At 36.8% G+C, this 16,629-nt stretch overlaps 1 long non-coding RNA gene across 1 annotated transcript in view; it reads right to left on the bottom strand.

The window, feature by feature from the left end:
* Nucleotides 1-16,629, bottom strand: part of LOC125700944 (uncharacterized) — an 88,762-nt gene that overhangs the window by 52,477 nt on the left and 19,656 nt on the right. The window contains exon 2 of the long non-coding RNA XR_007380099.1: nt 14,287-14,319. This is a non-coding gene — a long non-coding RNA (uncharacterized LOC125700944). The remainder of the gene's footprint in view (nt 1-14,286; nt 14,320-16,629) is intronic.

Raw genomic sequence — 16,629 nt, 5'->3', positions numbered from 1 at the left:
ATTCCAAGTTTCCTTCTAATAGGCATAGGTTAAACACAAACGTCAATAACAGGATCCCAAGCTGTCCTCAGTTTCATCAACGAAATAGTAAGTGCAAGATACCAACTTGAAAGACAAATGTTTGAAAGAAAAATAGGAACATCAGTCCAAAGAAATGTGTACTTTGCAAATCCAATTAAATAAAATGTCTAGGACAGACTCTATGGTAATGATATCCCACAAGTGTTTCTGCGTACTTCTGTACTAAATCAGATCGATATAGGAATTTACTTATAACTGATTTTTAAGAGATCTGGGCAGTACATATTAGGTTAAGTACAAATAAAATTATGTCCTTCCCTATGAACAAAGAGAAAAAGCCATGCCTTCAGCATGCTACGCTGATTCCTGCACTGTTACATCTATGCAGGTTCCATTAGGGATAATCAGACCCTTCCTCACTGGCAGCATAAAAACACCCTATCAAACCTAGTAGCATCCTGAAAGGCTTCACTGGGTTTTATTTATATTTGTATGTGTATATATATATTATTTTTTTTTAACCAGCCCTCCATGCAGAGACACATCTTGACTTTCCTGACTGCTGTTGGGAGCCTTTCCGAAACACAGTTGTTTTCTTCTCCTATCCCACTGTTCCCACCAGGTGCCTGAGAGGTTGTAAACTAGGTTAATAACAAGAGCAGAAAGAAATGAAAAGCAATATTCAATAGTAAAAGAATTTCTGGATTTCTTATTTTTTTCCCCATTCTTTTCTCTTTTTTTGAGGGCTGGCTGGGGGGCATGCTCTTTAGGGAAAGCAAAACCAACAGTTGCAACAAGGACTGTTCAACAGGAATAAGTCATTTAATCATCTCCCCTCTCAATCCGTTTCTATTCTCAAATGAAGTATAAAGTGTTGAAGAAAAACCACAAATGAGAATAAGCAGGCTAATTTTTAACACAATTATTACCACATCATTCATCTGAAGTGCCATGATTAATCTGAGCATGTTGACATTTGCTCTTGTGAAATGCACAACTTCTAATCTGACAGTGTCTGTCCAGATGCTGCTAAAACCCTTTGCCTTCAGAAACAACCACCAAAGTGCTGCTTCACCCCAAGCACTCTCTGACCATATATTTAACTGTTCTACTGTTTGCTAGCTGACAACCTTACAAGCATAAGAATATTTACCCGTGAAGGAGAACAGCATCAAATTGAATTACTGTACTAACAAGAGCAGATAAAAATTTATTTAGAAAAAGAAAACTTAGTGGGCTTATCTAATTAAAATTACTCAGACTTGCTTTGTAATGTAAACAATTTTAAAGGATGCCAAGGTAGTACAGTACCCAGTCTATGTGAATTCATTAGCTCTGAGCTTTAACCCTAGAACTGTCAGCTGTGATTGGAAAAATTATGTTCAAGGTTTTGCAGCAAGAAGTGATTAAATGCATTTACAAAGTGAGGACATCAGTTCCCAAGCTACCTAACATCAATTAAAAAAGGCCAAATTAAATCGATGTTCTAATTCCACAAAATTAATGGTAACTTTTTTTTAATAGATGTAACAACATTTCCCTGAGGTCCTGTAATAAATTCTTATCACAGCAACTCATGTTGAAAGTAAATGGTTACCTACCCATGAAAATCCAATGTTTAAAATCAGTTATGGGAATGATTACAAAAAGGTTGCTGGTGACTTTATGTCTATATTCCTGTTCTGAGTGTTTTACATTCGATTTGTTGATTCACAGTTCTTCACTATTAAACACCAGGAAAACACATGGGGGAAAAAAAAGGTCTTTTTCACTACAGTGATATTCATTTTTCATCTTAGTTCATTTTAAATAGAGCATTCCTCTAGACTCATGGGATCAGGAGCTAATTAAGGTCACTTGTAATTACATTTAATCAGAATGCAATCATGTCTTCACTTTAAAACATTTCACAAAGAGGGAATTTTTTTTTTTATTATTTTTATTTTTTAGAGAGCTCGGTGGCATAAATTTAAACATTTCAGACCTCCACATCAGCAGTCCCTGCCTGGGAGGATGCAGCTGATGCAGCTCTGGTGTACGCCTGTCAGTTACAGGGCAGAACCAGCACATGGGAAAGGGGCAGGTGAATATCTGCCAAGCACTTCACATTTTGCCATTAAGCAGACGTGGGCATTCTTACACAGCTGAATTTGGGGTGCTTAAAAAAAAAAACAAACCCAAAGCAAAATAAAAACAGGTCGTGCTTTGCAAGAAGAAAAATGAATTTTAAGGGTGTTACTCATCAGAGTAAAGCTCAATAAAACTAAACAACACTCAGCTACAGCTGACCATTAGAAGCTGCATCTCCATGGTAAAGGCCACAGTTCATCCAACATAACGCCTTCCATTCTTACAGCTCCCAGACAAAACTAACTGAAAATGGAAGCTATCCCACATTAAGGAGAATTCTGGACTGGTTCCTTTTCTAGATAATTCCACAATTTCTGTTTTTTTAAAATCACAAGTTTGCTATAAAAATAAGAGGTTTTATTTTGAAATTCTGGTGAAGGATTCCATGGTTTAAAAAAAAAAAAAAAAAAAGCAACCAATCACTTCATGACAAAAGCAGCTGTACTGTGTGGAGTTATTTGTATTATGCCCCTGGAAATTACTACAAGATTTATTAAAAATGTATGTAAAAATAATTTGCAAGGCAGCAAGCCATATCCCATGAATGTGAATAATCAATATTTCGTAGAAATGCGTGCAATTGTCTTTCCTAAAGGCCCAGTTGCCATTTGGCTAAAATTATGAATTTAAAGACAGTGCTAAAGCACATTAAAAAATCTGCATCCACAACACTGAGAATTCTGAGACTTTATCTGGCTTTCATCATGTCACACAGCACTCTGAAAACTCCTGCAACCAAGTCCTTGTCCTGCTAACTAAGGATTGCTGAGGTCATTTTATCTCTGGTAACTCAGCGTGCAAACAAATAAGGTTTTAAAAAAAAAAAAAAAAAAAAAAAAAAAGCACATTTCAAAATGTTTGAACTCTAGGCTGAAATAGGAACACAATCACAGAACTGCTTGTGCTGGAAGGGACTCAAAGATCATTCAGTCCAACTCCCTGCAATGCACAGGGACACCCACAGATCCATCAGTACTCATAGCCCACCCAGCCGGACCCCCAGGGTCTGCAGGGATGGGGCACCACCAGCTCTGGGCAGCCTCTTCCACTGCCTCACTGCCCTTCCAGGAAAAAAACAAAACAACTTCTTTATTATCCAGTCTAAATCTCCACTGTTCAATTTTGAAACCATTTTCCCTTGTTCTTTAACCACAGACTCTGGAAAAGAGTCAGTCCCCTTCTTTCTTATAACAGCCCCTTTTAATATTAAGCATCAGTGGATCCACCTCTATAATCCATTTGCCTTCCTAACTGTACTAGAATGACACAGAAGCAAGCAAAAGAGGATCGCAACAGCAGAAACAAGCACAGACTTGATGGTTAAGTATTGATTTCCTACAGCATGTTATGGATACTCCTCCATTCTACAACAATAAACTTCATTAAGTGCTAAACTTTGAGTCTCCAAACCTGCTAGCTGTTTACTTCAAAGGCCACGGTTGGAACCTCTACAGCAAGTCAGAGTTACTCAGTGCCTGTTTGACATAACATCATGGAGACACAGCAGCCTTAGTGCAGCTACAGGAGAGATGCAATGACTCAACAGTGAGAGCTGGAGAAGGAGTACGATTACAATATAGCAAATCAAGAGGGAGAATGTGTTAGGTGTTTACTCTGACACTGATTAACAGACTTGCAAACTAATTGCAAGTCTATTTTACTGCAAACAGTGAAATGACAGTGCTGGAACATTTAAGTATTGCAATAGTTTCTGCTCATCATTATCTCTACAGTTGTATATATTACCATGCCTTCTCTATTGTTATTCATATTTTAAACAAAACAGCGTAATAGAAATTCTTAGGGGGAAAAAAAAAAACAAAACAGCCTTTAGAGGGAGAGAAGCCTGACTAACAATGATCATTTCTGATTGTTATTTAAGGTCACCAGCCAAATATGACCTTTAAGACTTGTCATTCCAAGCTGATGACTCCATGGCTTTATACATTCTTCTTATTGCTTTATATCATTTGTTTGTAAAATGACTTCTCTCTGCATTTCCCTGTTTCATTTTAGCCAATAAAAATGAATTCTGCAGAAGTCACGGACCACAAATAAACATTAATAAAATAATTACTTCAGCATTTCCTGTATCTTGACTCTGCCACTATAGCTACAAATAATGGTTCTTAGTCAGTACATATGGGCTAATAGAACACTTCAGAGACAAAGAGAAACAGGAGAGTTGAGACAAAGCAGAGATTAGAGAGAAAGGAGGAGGAAGCAGCAGTATAGAGACCAAGAGATCAAAGAATTTTCACAAGAAATTTTGCCAATCTAGAACTGATGTGAAGCCACATATTTACAGCAGAGCAGCCGAGCGAGACGAGCACTGGTGATAAGGAATTAAATGCCAAATCACCTGTGGGAAAAGCAGCTCAATTAGAGTCTCATATGGTTCTTAATCTTTTGCATTCTCTCTACCATAAAGTACTTCTAATAATTAGAAGTGACACATTTGACTATGCTGTATCTCTAATTTAGTATTTACGTTATTCACCAAAGAGCTGCAAACCTAACTTTCTGCCAGATACAGCCACAATCAGAAGTGCTCGTTACTTCCATTCTTCTCACTCTCCTTGGGCTTTTGTAACTTCTCTCCTAAAACATTGTTGAGCAGCAGGGAATCACAACTAAATACAGCTTCCATATAACAAATGAAGTAAATACATATTGAAGAGCCTAACAGATAGAGGAATAAATCAATTTGTCTGGTTGGTTTGGCTTTCAGTTAATATTAGGATAGGCATTTGTCTGCTATTGTGATTCTCCTTCTGAAAAGTAGACTTCAAAACTAATTTGCCAGCAATCTCATTCAGATTGACCTTTTGAGTTAAGTCAATGCAAGATGGTAAACTAAACTGCAAAGGGAAAGTGAACTATTTTAATATATCAGTCAAAAAAGGAGGGGGGGTGGAAACAACCCCAAGACATCTCACAACTCCGTCTATTCACTTTCACAGTGAGCACTGCTAACAAGAAAAGCCTTTTTTTTTTTTTAACATACAACATAATGATCAGCAACACCTTTCCAGAGCCTCCTAGTGAGGGAGATACATCCCAAAACAAGACGCTGTGTGGCTCAATCTCTTCCTCTGTGAAATAACTAATGCACAAGACACAAATTCATTGTTTCTCCCAAATATAAAACCCTAATTCTCCATCACTTCTGCAAGCAATGTTTTGATCAAGGTACTGATGGAAAACTACATTCCTATTGCACTTCAGTGATTGTTTTCTTCAAACCATTGACATTTTGCTCACAAACCTTAGTGAATTAATACTTGTTTTGCCCATTTCATGCACGATAAGTAACAGTAATGTGGCTTCATTAAAAATAAACATGCTTCTTTCTAAAATTGTAAGTTCTCACATCACACAGGTTCTGATAGCATGTGATATAGTCACTTCAGTACAGTACTCATCTTTGATAGACATGGCTCGTCCTTTCAGTGATGGGACAGGTTTATTTCTTCGCATATCATTGAGTACTGTGTACTTCAAACATCAGCAGATCTGCATCTCTTCTCTGTACAAAGAAGCATAAACTGAAGTATTTGTGTTTTCATGCATTTGCATACCTTGGAGTCACTGCTATAACTGTTACCTCAGCTCCCAGACAGTAAATGAGGAAAATGATCACATCTGATACTTCAATATCAACAGGTGGCAGCCCAAAATGTAACTGCAGTTCACTGATAGTTGTGCCTCAGACTGACAGCTCTTTTCAGGAGCTTTTAACATAGAGATGAAGAAATGGACCAATTACATTAATTAAAGCATTGAGTTACAAAACTAAATAGCTGCTGAAATAATATACTTTTTTACCAGATATTTCAGACCCCAAGCCAACAGGACTGTTTCCTGCTTAACAAGGTGTGTTGGTATGATAATTAACAGTTTAGACTCTTTAAGCTTCTGCCACCTTCCACCTATGATGAAATTCACTGCTCTTAAAAGCTGGCACAGTTCCATTACATTTTATGAGGCTCTGCCAATTTACATGGTAGAGAATTTGCCCTGTGGTTTGTTTAAAGGTTATAAGCTTTGCCTGGGAAGATTACAATTCCATGGAGAATTCTCCTAGTCTTTGATTTGTATGGCTGCCTGTATCAGCCAAAAGGTCTTTAGACCATCAATGAAATACAGCAATAAAAATTTTAAATGCATTCCTATATCCTTATATGCAACTAGAAAAAGAATTTTTATCACATTATTCTACACTGTACCTATGAAATTTTCCACAGTTATGAATTATTTTTGCTCAATATTGACAAAAAAAAAAAAAAAAGAGATGGCTTGGGTTTTTTCTTTTCAATTACAGAAAACAAACAAAAGAAAAATCTTTATCTATGCTTCCAACAATTTCCTGTGTATGCTTTCAGTGTGCAAACTGACTAACCAGCTGTAACCTTGATAATCTGATTTGGAGCTGTTAGTCAGAAGAAAGGGCCAGATTTTGTGGATTCCTCTGCTATTTCTATGAAACCTTTAACACAGACACTGGATCAGATGTTATTGATACTTCCCTTATTACAGGCTGTAAGAGATTTCAGCTGGTGAAGAGATAGCATGCCTGCCTTCTGCTTTACTGCCTGCATGGACAACAGAAAAAGCCAGCCCAGAATTTAAGCTCAGTGATATCCAAGGCAATATGAAGTTTGCCAAGAAAACAGTTTCCAAAAAACTTCAGTAGGTCTGAAAGGGAACAATTAAAAGCACCAAAGCCTTGCAATAGGTGACTTATTTTAAATAATCGACAATAAATACTAATGTATTTTCAATTGCAACTGCCTTTTGAGTTTTTTTCCTGTGAGTTACACTGTCTTTGTACGTTTTGTACTTTAGAAATATGTCAATTGTTGCCAATGATTTTTCACAGCATATGGCCAAGAGAAGTATACAATTTTAATAGGTAGAGCGTGCTTTCTTAATGTTAATCCCTGCAGAAAGAAGAGGTTTATCTTCAAACAAAGATCTGCTTAAAGATGTTTCTGACAGCTGAGGAATTTATCTCCAATTCCTATTGCCTATGGTGTGCCACATTACTATTTTTTTGCATAGCAACGAGCAAGAAGCAAACTAAGATGTCATATACATAATATGAAGATAAAAAATGACCCTATTTCCACATCCATGTGATAAATGGAATGAAAGTTCAGTGAACACATATTTGCACATTAATTGAACTGCATGAGTCTGTCCTGTTCAATCAAGTCACTAGCATATGTACCACAGGAAACATTTCCCCAAGAATCATTAAACCAACTTTATCGCTCAAACACATGCACATTTTCACCTATTTATCTTCTTGCCTTGCCAAGATATATAAAAAAAAAAATGTTACCTCTGCGTATTCATATGATTGAAAACACATACAGATGAATTTAGATATTACTACTTCACATTAATGTGACAAGAACATGAACTGTCACCCTTCGGTTTAATAATCGCAGAACAAAGGCGTTTAATGAACTTTCGTAGCTTATAAATATTTAGGAGACATTTGAGCTTTGAGAATATGAAGTTTTTCCTTCAAAATCAAGTTTGCTTTGGTTGATATAATCATCAAGATCAGTATGACACATCTACAGTTCTGACAGGATGATGCTCCTAAAAGGCTGAGCAAAAGGACAGAGAAGGTGTGATTAATACAGCATCTTCAGAATCTTCATCAAAACATGCTGCAGTTCTTTCATAACCAGGAAAAACTTACAACATCTAGCAAGGAGACACCAAAGCAGCCCAACCAACAGGAACAATAAGAAAGCACATGTTTAAGTCAGTACTGATTCTTTAGCAGGCCCAGTCTATATTCACTTCTGTTGCCATCAAGTTGTTGACATACAGTGCTGAAACATCTTGGAAACCATTTTCTCCAGTAAAGACTGGTTCTAAATATGGGGGCTTTATATATGTATATTTATAAAAGACATACATGTATGTCAACACATAGATTACTGTTACCTTTTTTAACATTAAATCTAGTTATCTTAAGAAGCCTCTGTCCTATCACATAACCATAGAAACAGAATCCTTAGAGCTGGAAAGGATCTCTGAAGGCCATCTAGTCCAACTCCCCTGCTATGAGTAGGGACACCAAGCTAGGTCAGGATGCCCAGGTTGTAAGTACATATAATTTACATAAGCAACTATTTAGCAAACCAGCTGACAGATAACAGGTGTGGGGGGCAGAATGGCGAGGCCGGGCTCTTTTCAGTGGTGAGTGGAGACAGGACAAGGGGAAACGGCCAGAAACTGGAGCATAGGAAGTTCCGCACAAACGTGCGCAAGAACTTCTTTACAGTGAGGGTGACGGAGCACTGGAACAGGCTGCCCAGGGGGGTGGTGGAGTCTCCTTCTCTGGAGACGTTCAAGACCTGCCTGGATGCCTACCTGTGCTACCTGCTGTAGGGAACCTGCTTTGGCAGGGGGGGTTGGACTCGATGATCTCAGGAGGTCCCTTCCAACCCCTACAATTCTGTGATTCTGTGATAACGCCTAGTACTTAAAGAAATAGAAATGGAGGCTAAAGTCCTAATTATCTCTTATAAATGATCTTTTTCATAATTCATAATCAACAAATTATTAGTCAACTGGATATATCCAAAGCGATGCACTGCAAAATTTAATTTACAAAATTTTGTCATTTCTATTCATTTATTTATGTTGAACTATTTGCTTTCCAATGGAAGAAGCTTCCACTTACATCAGTAAAGTCCCCAAACCATAAATTATATTCTACAGTTTTGACATCATTTATTTTCACAGCACTATACATGCCAACCTTCTGACTACTCAAGATCAAAAGACTTGCTCTCCAGGCTCGTATTTCATTATAACTCTCATACTTTATGCAGCAAATTAGACTTTACAGTAGCAGCTACAGCAAGACAGTCTCTCACTGCACAGCTTAAAATTACTGTAGAGGATTTCATATTGAAGGAGAATGATCTTATAAATTCATATTCAATTTAAAAAATGGATGAGAACTTTCTACAATTCCTTCCCATCCATTTTGTTAAGTTTTTTTTATATACATATATATGTAACCAACATCATTAAACCTTTCAAGTATTAGAAGACATTCAGGATTCTGCCTTTGATAATAAAAGTCGGAGGGAAGCTAGCAACTACAAATGAAGGCAGATATTTCAACTGTTCAGAGGGAGTTGCACTCAGATCACATTCAAAGGTCACCTACCAGGCATGCGCTGCTATGAATTTCTTTTCTGCCACGTTTGGAATGCCAATATTAACTTGTCAAGATAATTGCTACAGTTGGGAGCTCCCATGACTGGCAACTGAGAGTTTATTAGGTATCTGAAGGCATAGGAATGTGCTCAGCAGGATTTATATGTGACATTGAATTAGCTGCAGACACCTTTCAGTGGGAGTTCAGACCCTTACTCAGCTTACATGCTTGTAAAATACTTTTCAGTGGAAATTGCTTACAAGTAAACATTAAAATCGCAGCTCCCGCAGTTCCATTTCTAACTGTTCAGATTCGTAAATCTGACAAGTAAAAATCGAGCTTCACACGTAATTCTTAAATTTACACTTAAAATGATGAATAAGTAACAGTATGACAATACAATCAACTAATAATTTATTGCAGTTATCTGTACGTACATATTTTGTTAGTGATACATTCCAGTTCAGATACGGTTTGTGACAGCTTATGACAGTCACATCAAGCAACAAAGACCACCTTATTGTAATCATTACTTTCTTCATAAATTCTCAAGTCCTCTTGGCAAACAAAGAAGTTGATTAAATCCTTAAAATAATCACTGCTGTGAATGTACAGAAAGTGTTAGGCTACAGTTTTATACAAATTGCTTCTGCTCTTTAAGATACAAGCATCCTCTTGCTCTAAATAACTTAGAGGTATAAACATTAAATCAAACTTAATACCAAAGCAAATTATTGATTACTTATCAAGACTCAATGCCTTCATCTTCAGCTGATGCAAAGAATGATGCATCAGAAATGGAAGAGGATATAACCCATTAATTCATTCCACAAAAACAACAGAAATGGAAACATCTTGTGTCCTGAGTACATACTTGGTACATACCTACCTGGAGTGATAGCAGACTAGGACTTCGCATGTAATTTAGAGAAGAAAGTAGAGCATAGGAAAACTATGTTTTATCTACCATGAATTTTTAATGCAACACCTGCCATTTATCCTAAGAGCATCCAACCAAGCATTCATGTTTCCCCAGAGGAACTTCTCGTTGATGTTTTCCCATAGAAATGAATCAAAGCCAAGAGGATTTGAAAATTACTCATATAGTAGGAAAATGATTTGTGGGACTACTAGGTACATAGCTCACTGTAAACTACTGAAATAACAGTAGTAGTAGAAAAATGTTGACACATTTTCTTAGAAAGCTGTTACCTATTTCCATATACTCTTCCACTGACTCCTTAAAAAAAAAAAATTGGGCAGCAAAAACATAGTATGCGCCTGCTATCAATGAAATCCCATGATTCTGGTACTGACCTTCTATGTGGTCCATTTCTAGCTGTTTTGTGCCTTAACTATGTAAGACCTTCTCACATACTGGCTATGCAACATGTGCCTCTACACACCTGAATGGCTAGGATTCCAACTAAGGTCTTTAGACAGTAGTGTCATGCAAACAAACAATTATATCAGCAACCGCGAATGCTCTGAACTGCTTTCAGACCATATCTGCTTAAGACACCTTGCATATGCATCTCTTACATCATTCACACAAACATATTTCCACAGCCCTGTGAGCACCCGTGATTTTTCATAAACATTTTATGAAGAAAAAAATAAATGAAACATCTGTCAGTGCTGTCAGAGGATTTTTCTCTCCACCACACATACAGAGAAGCAAAAGGGCGACTGAAGTGTAATACATTTATTGGCCTTTTCAGAAACGTGTTACTCACTAGGCCTGACCTATTCATTCAATGCATGGAAAGTAGGGGGCTTAGCAATGACATTTCCTGATAACCAAGTACCTTACAGATTGCAGCATAAATCAGCCATAGGTTTTTGTTGTCGTTAGAGCCATATTATTCTGCTTGCTATTTGGAGGTTTTCTTTACACTCTGATTTAATAACCTCATTGGCTTGAACTGATTTTGATTTTCAGTTACATTGAGACATTGGCGGCACCTTCTTTATGACAGTTTAAAAAGGCTGCTTTGACATATCTTGCACAAAAGCGACTGAGAACTTATTGATAATTATACTAAATGTATATTTCAACTCAGATATTACCACTAAATTCTCACAAGATGGCGGCTTTGAACTTCATCAAATCATTTATTCACATGGCAGGGAGGAAAACAGGAAACACAAGCAGTTTTCTGTTCCCTGTTTTGGTAACTCCTTTTTCAGGAAGAGGGAAAGGAAGGATGCTTTCCCTAACATACAGATGGGATTTCTTTGCCACATCACTTCACCTTTGTGCTAGTAACTTCAGAAACTTTAAGAAAGATGTAAAACTACTCCAAGTTCAACAGGGATGAAGGCTTCAAGTATAGCAAGGCACACATTTAAGCATTTGATCTACAGGAATTTTACAATAAAGCACAAAGAAACACAGGAATCTTCAAATACGGTACAAAACTTTTTGATTTAGAGTGGTGCTGAATTTCAATACGTCCTTTGAATAGAAGAGCAAAAAGTCACCTGAAAGGCTTGACACAAAATCTTGCAAGAACACCTTAAAAAGTATTGCCTTGATTTTTGGAAAAAATAAATGGAGATAGTTCTATGCTAGAAGTATTTAGAAGTTGTTGACATAGTGGTTGACCAGGACAAATCAGCAATGGATTGGGTTTAAAAGCTGAGACACAGCAACAAGCGAGCAGTGCTAGAAAGTCTGAAGGCAACACCAGTTTGCAAGTAAGACAATGCCTAACGAAAACACTGCTTGCTGTGCCTGCCAAGACTGCTGCTCCATAGGTGGAAGCACAAAGGCCAGATGATAAGCTGCTTTAAAAACAGCCATTAAACGTGTTAAACTCCTTAAGGTTTTAAAATGATGAAAGCAGTAACTAACAAACCAACACAACTGAGAAGAAATAGATTCTGTGGAAATACTTTAAAAATATGAGAAAACAGCCTTCAGAGGGAAAAAAAAGAGTGGTAATACTTGTACATTCACAAACCTGAGCTAAAAAATCCCAATACAAAACAGGAAACTAAAGGTGATAATTTGTCAGTGGACCCAATTGATATGAAGACAACAGGATTTTAAACCAATGCCACAGTGAAAAATCATGTACAGACTTCCTTGCAAGACCCCCCCAAAACAAGACGTATTGTGACACTGATTCAAACCAACAGGATTAAACACTAACATTACACCTTAATCTAAATACAGATGATTTTTTTTCTTTTACAGTATCTAAGTAAACTTGTGTCCTTGCACTTTAAGGTAACCAACAGATTATCTAGTTTTATTACTAAGATAATTTACTTTACCGAAGGGTAATATTAAAAATGTATTTGATTACAGCTGTTGAGGTCACCTAGACATTTTGTTATGGTGAACTATTAGCTTTAGAGTTCTTCACAAGTTCCCTACTGTGAGTTCAAAACCAGTTTCATACAGAAAAATTCTGAGCTTCCAGCTGACATTAAATGAATCAGTATATGTGCACTGAATAAAAATCCCAGTCACTTATTAAAATTGCAGTGACTTATTCAACAACAAGGTTCAAGAAAGACAAACACAGTATAATAAACATCAGTGATCGGAAAGCACTGCCAATTTTGCTTCAGCAATCAAATAACCAAAATAAAATCTAACAAATGCAGTATTTTCACTTCTGAGAATGGTGTTAGTGACATTAACATCATCTAAACAACACACTTAACATCATCACAGAGCAAGCAAATGAAAATAAATATGTAATGTGACTGGTAAATAGATTTCAGTAACTATATACTTAAATATTCTCACAACTTGCATTACAGCTTGCTTTCAGTACAAACAGTTGGTCTGTGGTAGAATAATTGCTACGGAATTCTTTGGACTGTAACTAATGGATATCAGTCTAAAGAAGAAAAAAGTGCCATTTGAAATGCTAAAAAAGAAATTTATGTGGACTTCTACGTTCTTCAGCTAAAACAGCTTTCAACAGGACATTTCAACATTTATTGCAAATGTGCCTTCGCATTCAGGAATGAAGGCAGAACTTGATCATGACAACCATCACACGGTGATGTAGGTATAGGCAAAAAAACATTTTAAACGAACACATGAACCACAGAAAATGAATTGATTCGGTGGAAATTAGTAGTAAAATGGATTCTACATCTTACAGCACAGCGTCAGTGAATGTTCCAGCCAGCATTCGAGAATCAACAAACTCTTTCAAAAATGTAAGCAGCTACCATAACAAATGGCAGATTTCAGTACAGATTTCAATTTAAATTTAGCATATGGAGAACCTACACGTTCTGTACAATGCAATTCTTCTCCAACTAGTGTAGTAGTAGTTAATTGGTTATATGAATATTAAGCTAACAAAATAAACATGAATACAACTAAGATCAATCTAAACTACAGCAATGGAAAGCACCCAACATAGGCAACACCAAATACAGTCAGTGTCATTATAGAATTCAGTAGAAATTCAGCTGATATAATTGTGTAATACAAATAGACATCTCCATCATTTCGCAATGCGTTCAAACAGCTTATTTGATACGCCACTCGATAAGGAAGGCAGGGTAGTTTTGGACTTGGAAGGAATCCATGACAACCATCAGAATCAATTTTAAAACAGATACAATGCATTTTTGTGAAGCAAATTAGAAATTAAATTGAAGAAGGGCACAGGGAAGAGATATCCACCTTCTGTTGTTGGAAATTATAACACAAGCTTACCAAGCTCTTAAGTAGGTGGTTTCAATGCTGTGGACTTTCCTGAGATCCACATTAAATTAATCATTTTTATAACAAAACAAAAATCCCCAGGAATGGCTTGTTAAACACTAGAAGTAGCACAAGTGCCAAAATGAAGTCTCATAACAAATTCTTCACCCAAAAACCATAAGAAAGTTAACCACACCATAAAACCACAGATAACTATTTAGCATTTAGCTTTCCTTCAGTACAAGACAAGATTTCCTACCTCAGCTTTGCCAGCAGCCAGTACCGCCAAAACCTGAAAATTACAGGAAAAAAATGCATTAGTACCTATTCAACAAAACAATGAGATTATTTGCTTTTTAGGTTTTCTTTGTAATGAATTGAAAAAACTAAAACTGAAGAGAACATTTTTTCCACTTTTATACTGTGATTTAACTATTTACATGTCATGTTCGTAAGGACAGAAAAATAATGATAAAGAAAAGAAGTTTAAGAAATGGAGCAAAGCAGAATTAGAAAAATATTTTATATTTGTTTGTTTTTTTTCTGAACAAAGTAAGAATAACACAGCTGCAAGCTCTTTGAACACATCAAGACACTCTGAAGGATGTGTTTTAAAAATGAGCCGCCTTTGTTCTACAATTTAGAATAGTTCTATTAGAAGGGATCAACAAAAAATCAGTCTAATTGCAGCCTCAAGGCTAACCCAAAGTTAAAGCATATTAATAACAAACATTGTCCAAATTTCTCTTGAGCACTGACCACTGTGAGGCATCAACCATCTCTCTGCTGTCTACTGAGCAGCGTCAGCTTAAGGAATTCTCCCCTTATGCCTACTCTCAAGTTCCCATGGCACAGCTTTGTACTGTTACCACATTCTCAGGTGCTACAAGCACAAGCTGAGGTTGCTTTGCCCATGGCAGCAACTAGAAAGTGACGTTCCTGTCCTTATCTCAGCCTTAAAGCCTTATTTTCTTTGTCTCTCTTATTCAGAAGATGGACTGAGGTCCAAGTTCAGTGCATGACACACACCAGTTTCATGCAGGAACATACAACCTTCAACTTCTTTACCGAAATTATCACACAATCACTATTTAGTTCTGACTTACTGCAACCAAGGCTGTGCTTAGCACAAACATACGTATCACCTGAACAGCCAAGGAATTGTGGCAACAATTTGTCTCTGCCAATCAGGGAACTAAATTGAAGACAATTACAGTTCAGCATCTAAAGCTAGAAAAATACAGGTTTAGTTACTATCACAAACTCGCGTAAAAGATCTGTTCTAGCAATAGACATAGTTTTCACTGATATTAGAGTAACATGAGCTCTTCAACCACTTAAAATGGACAGAGATAAAAAATATAGATTCAATAGCATGCACGATGTCGTTAGCTGTGAAGCTTGTTAAAGTGCATTTGTAAAAAACGTTAGATGTTCATGTTACAACATTGTCACCATTTTACTACATAGACAAACCCTTAATAGTCTCCTCAGAACTTCAAGACTGATACCAGCTAGCTGTAAGTCTACCTAAGTGAGAATATCTCTCTTTATATTAGCATTAATAATCACTTCTCAAGAATATCACAGTTTCTACTCAGCTTTAAGGAGTAGAAAAGGAACTGACCAAACATCATCCAGTTGGCAGAGAGGAAGAAGAGCTGGGTGTCTTTTGAATGGGACTTGGTGTACGTAGCCAGAAAGACAGTCCCATACATCATCCTTGTCTCTAAATCACGGAGAGACAGATTTGAAAGGTAGACTGATGGATGAGGCACTGTCTGGATGGCCACATTCAAACAGTTGTAGTCAATGGCTTAACATCCAGGTGGCTATCAGTGAAAAGCAATGTCTCACTTTGGGAACAGTATCATTTTGTATCTTTATTAATGACAAAGTGAGATTGAGCGCAGCCTCAGCGAGTCTGCAGATGACACAAAGCTGAACGGTGCAGCTGATGATCTAGGAAAAAGGGACGAGAGACTTAAGAAGTAGGCTTAAATGAATCTCAGCAATTTCAGCAAGGCCAAGTATGAGGTCTGAAAGTCATCACATCCATCCGTTGCTATCATTCCAGTAGGCTTAACCATTGCACTGTTAGCGGCTCCTCACAAGAAACTCTTTATACTGATAATTCAGTAGAGCCTCACTCCATTCACTAGAATTTAATCTTTCTTGGAGGAAATGACTAGACACACACACTGTAGAGGATGTACCCAAAATCTAACCTAAAATGCTAGAATTTGAAGTGAGTTTCTTGATACTCACATGAATTTTACTCTAAACCATCTTTTAGAGCGGCTTATCTCTCTATCAAATCCTTAAGATGTGACTACAAGTGAACAATATGACTACTCCAACCAAGGACTCTGTTGCCTTCCAAAGTAATTAAATTCTCTTCCATTTTGATAATTCACCTTCTATGTCCAAAGATTGTATTTCTTTTTTATACAGTCATATTTTCCCATTGCTTTATAGCCCTGCAGTGGTCAACTGGATCACTGGATATATTATTATGTCCAGATCTTTCTTCACCAAGTTATTATCTCATAAATCCCCGCTCAGCAGTTGAATTCTTGTTAATTCCTTGAAGTATGACCTT

Source organism: Lagopus muta, chromosome 15, assembly GCF_023343835.1.
Source record: "Lagopus muta isolate bLagMut1 chromosome 15, bLagMut1 primary, whole genome shotgun sequence".
Lineage (NCBI taxonomy): Eukaryota > Metazoa > Chordata > Aves > Galliformes > Phasianidae > Lagopus > Lagopus muta.
This window is presented reverse-complemented; position numbering and strand designations above follow the sequence as displayed.